We start from the raw sequence: 6,491 nt of genomic DNA, 5'->3' as shown, positions 1-6,491 counted from the left end.
GATTTTACACTTTTTTTTTTTTGGTGTTGTTTTTTGTTTTGGGGGGGGTTTGAGTCGGAGTCTCATTCTATCATGCAGTGGCATGCTCACAGACCCCGCAGCCTCAACCTGCTGGGCTTAGGCGATCCTTCGGCCTCGGCCTTCCAAGTAGCTGGAACTATAGGCGTGCACCACCATGCCCAGCTAATTTTTTGACTTATTGTAGAGATGAGGTCTCACCAAGTTGCCCACGCTTGTCTCGAAGCCCTGGGTTCAGGCAATCCTCTCATGTTGGCCTTCCAAAGTGCTGGGATCACAGGTGTGAGCCACCGTGGCCGGCAAGATTTTACACTATGTTTAATGTACACCATGCACCAAGGCAGCATTCAAAAGACCTGGGTTCCAACCAGGAGTTGTCCATGAAACCTTGGGGCAGTCATTTCCTTTTTTTAAGCCTTCCTTTTTCCAAATGGAAAACAAAGATAATGGTACCTTACAACCTTGGTGTTAAGAGAGTTAAGGAAAGATCCTTTTTCATGAAGGACAAAAGGAACATCATAAACTATTGTATAATATAGATGGTAAATCTTAGTAGGTTCTAGCAGGAAAGTTTATTTTCCAGGAATGTGTCAAAGGGTTAATAATTACCTATAAAATCCCTGAAGACTTGCAGAGTGATGACAGCCCTGCTTTGAGCCTGTTTTGTGTCTCTCTTCCAAGGAAAATAAAACTGTGTACTCATTAACTCCTTTCTCGCAATAATCTTGTCAAGGAGATGGATTGATAGGGAAGGTAAGAGAGGAGGTTGATGAGTCTGGGGATAGAATAGAAGAGAACATTCTGAGATCTCATGGGCTTCCAGGCCAACATTTTCCTTTGGTGGAGGTGGGGAGAGGTGTGTTTTATTGTGCAATCTCTGGCTATCAGAGTACTGGTTAATGCCCAAACAGTGCCAACCTGCAGCTACTGCATCTTTGTCGTAAGAATGGCTGATCCCTGCAACTCAGCTGTGACCCTTCAAAGGTTCCTGCCCTCCTCTACAGGAGCAGCATTGACCCAGAGCCAAAAACCTTTAGTCTGCTTTCTAACCCAAACTAGAACCCAGACATTTGTCCTTGCCTTGTGAATTTGTGATTTTAACTGGTTAATTGAAATGATTAAAAAAATTGGGCAACCCCTTGGGTCCCCTCCCACTGTGGGAGCTTTTCTGTCCTCTCAAATCCTGCTTTCAAAAAAAAAAAAAGTTATGAAAGTTCTGAGTATTTCAAAATTCTGAGATTCTGGAGTGATGACCAGTGTGAGAAGGCACTTCCCCTTACTTCTGATGATAGTGATGAAGGGATGGACTAATTACAGCATCACTGGAGACTGTGCCTCTAAACCCCAATCTGCTGCCTTTCCACATGTCACTTGGAAAAGGACATGGGAGGGTGGTGTGGAGGAAATTTAAGTTTATGCCTACTGTCAGCTACTCAGAAGTAGCACTTTGATGTATATAAAGAACAGCACATTTATCAGAACTTGTAATAATAATCTTCATGAAGTCATATACCTTATATTTTTCAAAGCAATGTCACATTATAACAACAGCTATCATTTACTGAGCACTTATGTGTCTGTCACTTTGCTGAGTGCTTCATATACTTTTGTCATTGAGGTAGGAGCTAAGAATAATGTTCAAGGCCACACAAGCTAATAAATGACAGGGCCAAGATTCCAAGCCAGCTCTGTGGACATCAAAGATCCATTATGACAGTTGAGTCTCATGTACTCTGAATATGACTGTTGTTATTGTTTCCAATTCATTGATCAGAAAGCTGAGGTTCAGTGATTGTCACAAGGTCACACAGAGTCAGTAATAAATAGAATCTTAAATCAAAGTTCCAAGTAAATAAAAATAAATAAGTAAAATAAAATAAAAATTAGTAGGGCTGCCTGAGCCCGCGGGTTCGAGACCCGCCTGGACAACTTGGCGAGACCTCATCTCTACAGTAAATCAAAAAAATCAGCCGGGTGTGGTAGTGCACGCCTATAGTTCCAGTTATTTGGAAGGCAGAGGCGGAAGAATCGCCAGAGCCCAGCAGGTTGAGGCTGCGGTAGCCGGGGGCGTACCACTGTACTCCAGTCTGGGTGACAGAGTGAGACTCCAACTCAAAAAAAAAAAATTAGTAGGGCTGTGGTGACGTGCACCCATAGTCCCAGCTACTTAGGAAGCTGAGGTGGAAAGATCCCTTGAGCCCAGGAGTTTGAGGCTGCAGTGAGTGAGCCATGATCAAGCTACTGCACTCCAACCTGGGTGACAGTGTAAGACCCTGTCTCAAAGGGGAAAAAATGCATAGTTCCATCACAACCACCACTGATACACACATTTTATATTCAGTATATGTCTTATGAGATGTATCATGATGTCTCTTTCTCAGGAATATAGTGAGAATGGACATAATTTCTTTTCTTTTCCATATTTACCAATAGCTTTTCAGAATTTTTTTATGATTAATAAGCTCAGATTTTTTAAAGATAAATATATTGACCATCCCCCATACACAGCAGCACTTATATAATAATGATTAATAATTACTGAACACTTATTTTGCAGTAGACATTATTTCACATTATGCCTTTTTTAAAAAAATCAGAGTCTCACTCTGTCACCCAGGCTGAAGTCCAGTGGCACGCTCACAGCCACTGTAGCCTCGACTTGCTGAGCAGGTGATCCTTCCACCTCATCCTTCCAAGTAGCTGGAACCACAGGTGCACACAACCACACCCAGCTAATTTTTTGGTTTATTGTAGAGACAAGGTGTGGCCATGTTGCTCAGGCTGGTCTCGAACCCCTAAGTTCAGGCAATCCTCCCATCTCTGCCTCCCAAAGTGCTGGGATTACAGGCATGAGCCACCACACCCAGCCTATGCCTTAATTTCGTTGGTGCCACATAGGAATTCTATGAGGTAGTTATCATAGCGTTCACCATTTTATGGATAAAGTTACTGATATAGGCAGGGCACAGTGGCTCAGCCTGTAATCAGCACTTTGGGAGGCCAGCACTTTGCCTGACCTGTGGGTTTGAGACCCGCGTGGGCAACTTGGGGAGACCTCGCCTCTACAATAAATAAAAAATTAGCTGGTGTGGTAGCATGCACCCATAGTTCTGGCTACTTGGAAGGCTGAGGCAGAAGGATCACCTGAGCCCAGCAGGTCAATGCTGGGGTGGCCGTGAGCATGCCACTGCACTCCAGCCTGGGTGATGGAGTGAGACTTCAACTCAAAAAAAAGTTACTGATATGATCAACCAGCTTTCCCATATTACATCCCAGATAGGTGTTGAGCAGGAATCCAAAGGTTGTGCTCATAGCTAACCCACCACTATCATACACTCTCTAGTATAATTCTTTTTTTGGGAGGTGGGGTCAGGGTCTCACTCTGTTACCCAGGATAAAATGCAGTGCTGCCATGGCCAGCTAATTTTTAATTTTTTTTGTAGAGATGAGGGTTTGCTAAGTTTCCTAGGCAGGTATTAAACTCCTGCACTCAAACAATCCTCCTGCCTTGACCTCCGAAAATGCTGGGATTACAGACATGAGGGATATTTTTCATGTTTATCTCTCCTTCCATACTGAAGCTCATTAAGTTCAGAGATGAGTCTTCATCCTATCTTGGTATTTCCATTGTCTAGCACAGTTTCAGGTAGACACAGAGGCGATATTTGCCAAGTGCACCCTGCCCATTCTCCAAGGAGGGAGATTTGTCAAGCCAGCTCCTTTCTCCGTTTCATTTTATTCAACTTGCTATTCAAATCTGGGTACCAATAGTAGCAACATCACCTGGAGCTTTTCAGGAATGGGAATTTCAGACCTCCCTCCAGACCCACTGGATCAGGATCTGTCTTTCAACAAGTCCCCAGGTGATTCGTTTGTACATTTGAAGATTAAGAAGCACCCAGTCACCATATGTTCACCACCTACACACCTCATGAAATCAACCCCGCATCACAACCATGTGATAGGTATGATAGAAATGCATAAATACACTTTATATATTTTTATGTATGTGTATATGTTTATATTTTCCATATTTTCACAAGACCTTAATAATTTCAAAAATAACAGCAAGCATGTGGTTGGCATTATTGCCCCTAAACTGAAGAGCATTCAAAACATCTGCTGCCCATGAGATTTTGGTAAAAATCCTCCCGTGCTATTCAACTCTCTTTTTCTTTGCAATGCATTCAGACTAATAAAAAGCATTTGTGAATTTTATGGCCTATTATATTTGTTTCTAAGAGGACAGTTGGGTTTATGATACGTTTCAAATTTATTACAAACATACAGACAGATACATATTATATGCTTTTCGTTGTCATTCTTATCCATGAGCTACATTCTTTAGATAATCATTTAAATATCCTTATTTCCCTGGGAGAGTTCTGACACTCTTCTTGGATTTAGATGCTATAAATCAAATAAAAATCTTTATCTTGTCACCAGACCTCCATGCCCACCTGCTCCCTCCCCCAGAATACTGTCTTATTTGAAGTGCATTGACAGGGTAAGATTTGGAGAAGGCAGGTGTGTAGAATAATAGTCTGCAAGGACAGCTGCCAGCAATTACTCCCATCAAGGGGCAGAGTCTATTTTCCCTCCCTTCTTGAATCTTGATTGGCCTCGTGGCTTGCTCTGACCTATAGAATATGGTGGAAGTGACAACGGACCAGTTAGAAGCATAGCAGCTTTGACTTTCACCCACTTCCTACTCTGAGCTGTCATGTAAAGAAGTCCAGGCTGCCAGGCTCAGTGGCTCAGCCTGTAATCCCGCGCCTTTGGGAGGCTGAGGTGAGCAGATTGCCTGAGCCCGCGGGTTTGAGACCCGCCTGGGCAGCGAGACCTCATCTCTACAATAAATCAAAAAATCAGCCGGGCATGGTAGCACGCGCCTGTAATTCCGGCTACTCGGAAGGCTGAGGTGGAAGGATCGCCGGAGCCCAGCAGGTCGAGGCTGCGGTGGCCGGGAGTGGCCACTGCACGCCAGTCTGGGCGACAGAGTGAGGCCCCAACTCAAAAAAAAAAAAAAAAAAAGTCCAGGCTATTCTCCTGGAAATAGAGGCCCTGGAGGAGAAGAGATTACGCAGAAAGAGAAGCCAAGTGGAAGAAGAGTGGGTGGCCCAGCCAACAGCCAGCACTGTAACCCCAGACGTGACAGTGAAGTCATTTTCAACCTTTTAGTACAGACCAGCTAAATGCATCTGGACAAATGAGCCTGGCCAGTACCACATGAGCAGGGAGAAGTCATCCTCATGAGTCTTGCCCAATTTCCTGACCCACAAAATCATGACCAATTAAAACAGATCTTGTTTTAAGCCACTACATTTTGGGGTGATTTGTTGTGCAACCATAGATAACTGAGATAACAAGTGTGGCTAAGTGGGCATGCAATAAAATGTGAATGGATTGGGGGGGAAAGGAATAAAGTCTAATCAAATAAACCTATCATTAGAAGTGTCAAAAGAATTAGTGTTATCAGTTGACCTTCCTGACATATTTGTCAGGGTCCTTGACTGATGCAACACACCAAATGACTGATGCTGGTGAACAAAAATTTTTAGTTAGTAAATATTCTGGTTCTTCAGCAGACCACAAAATGGGCTCCCTTCCTCTTCTCTTAGAAATAGGTATGAGAGAAATGCAGAGTATCTACATATTTATAAAAGGTACGTTCTCCCATGTAACTCCATGGCAGCAAGATAAAAATAACTGATTGAGAGGTTGAAATAATTGACGTACTCTTATACTCTTCCTGAAAATATCAGATAAGGCTTAAAGTGTTTACCCTATTTTCATAAGGAACAAATTGGTGAATATTAAAACAAATGGAATTCGAACCATAGAATTAACATTGAGATATGGAGCTTAGGGGAAGGGTGCTGGGTTGGAGGTGAAAGTGGTGGGGGTTCTTGGGGACAGACTAAGACATAGCGCCTGGGGACTTGAATGCTTTAAATGCATTAACTCATTAATCCTCCCCACAGCCCTATGAGGCGGGAGCTATTGCTATCTTCATTTTGTAAAATTAGAACACTAGCTGGGCTTAGTGGCTCATGCCTGTAATCCCAACACTTTGGGAGCAGAGGCAAGAGGACTGCCTGAGTTCAGGGGTTCAAGATTAGCCTGAGCAACCTGGCGAGACTTCATCTCTACAATAAATCAAAAAATTAGTCGGGCATGGTGGTGAGTGCCTGTGGTTCCAGCTACTCAGGAGGATGAGAAGGAAGGATCGCCTGAGCACTGCAGGTAGAGGCTGCGGTAGTGAGCATGCCACTGCACACTAGCCTCAAAACAAACAAACAAACAAACAAAAATAGAATGCTGAGGTGCAAAAAAATAAGTAATCTGCCTAAGGTTGCACAGCCAGAAAATAACTCTAGAACCCACACTCTAAAACAGCACTCTCATATACCTTACTATATTAGATCCCCAGCTCCTCCACTGTTTTTTTTTTTTTTTTTTTTTTGAGTCAG

Source organism: Carlito syrichta, unplaced genomic scaffold, assembly GCF_000164805.1.
Source record: "Carlito syrichta isolate Samal-C Ts95f unplaced genomic scaffold, Tarsius_syrichta-2.0.1 Scaffold315490, whole genome shotgun sequence".
Lineage (NCBI taxonomy): Eukaryota > Metazoa > Chordata > Mammalia > Primates > Tarsiidae > Carlito > Carlito syrichta.
The sequence above is the reverse complement of the archived record's forward strand: the minus strand, read 5'-3'. Positions refer to the sequence as shown.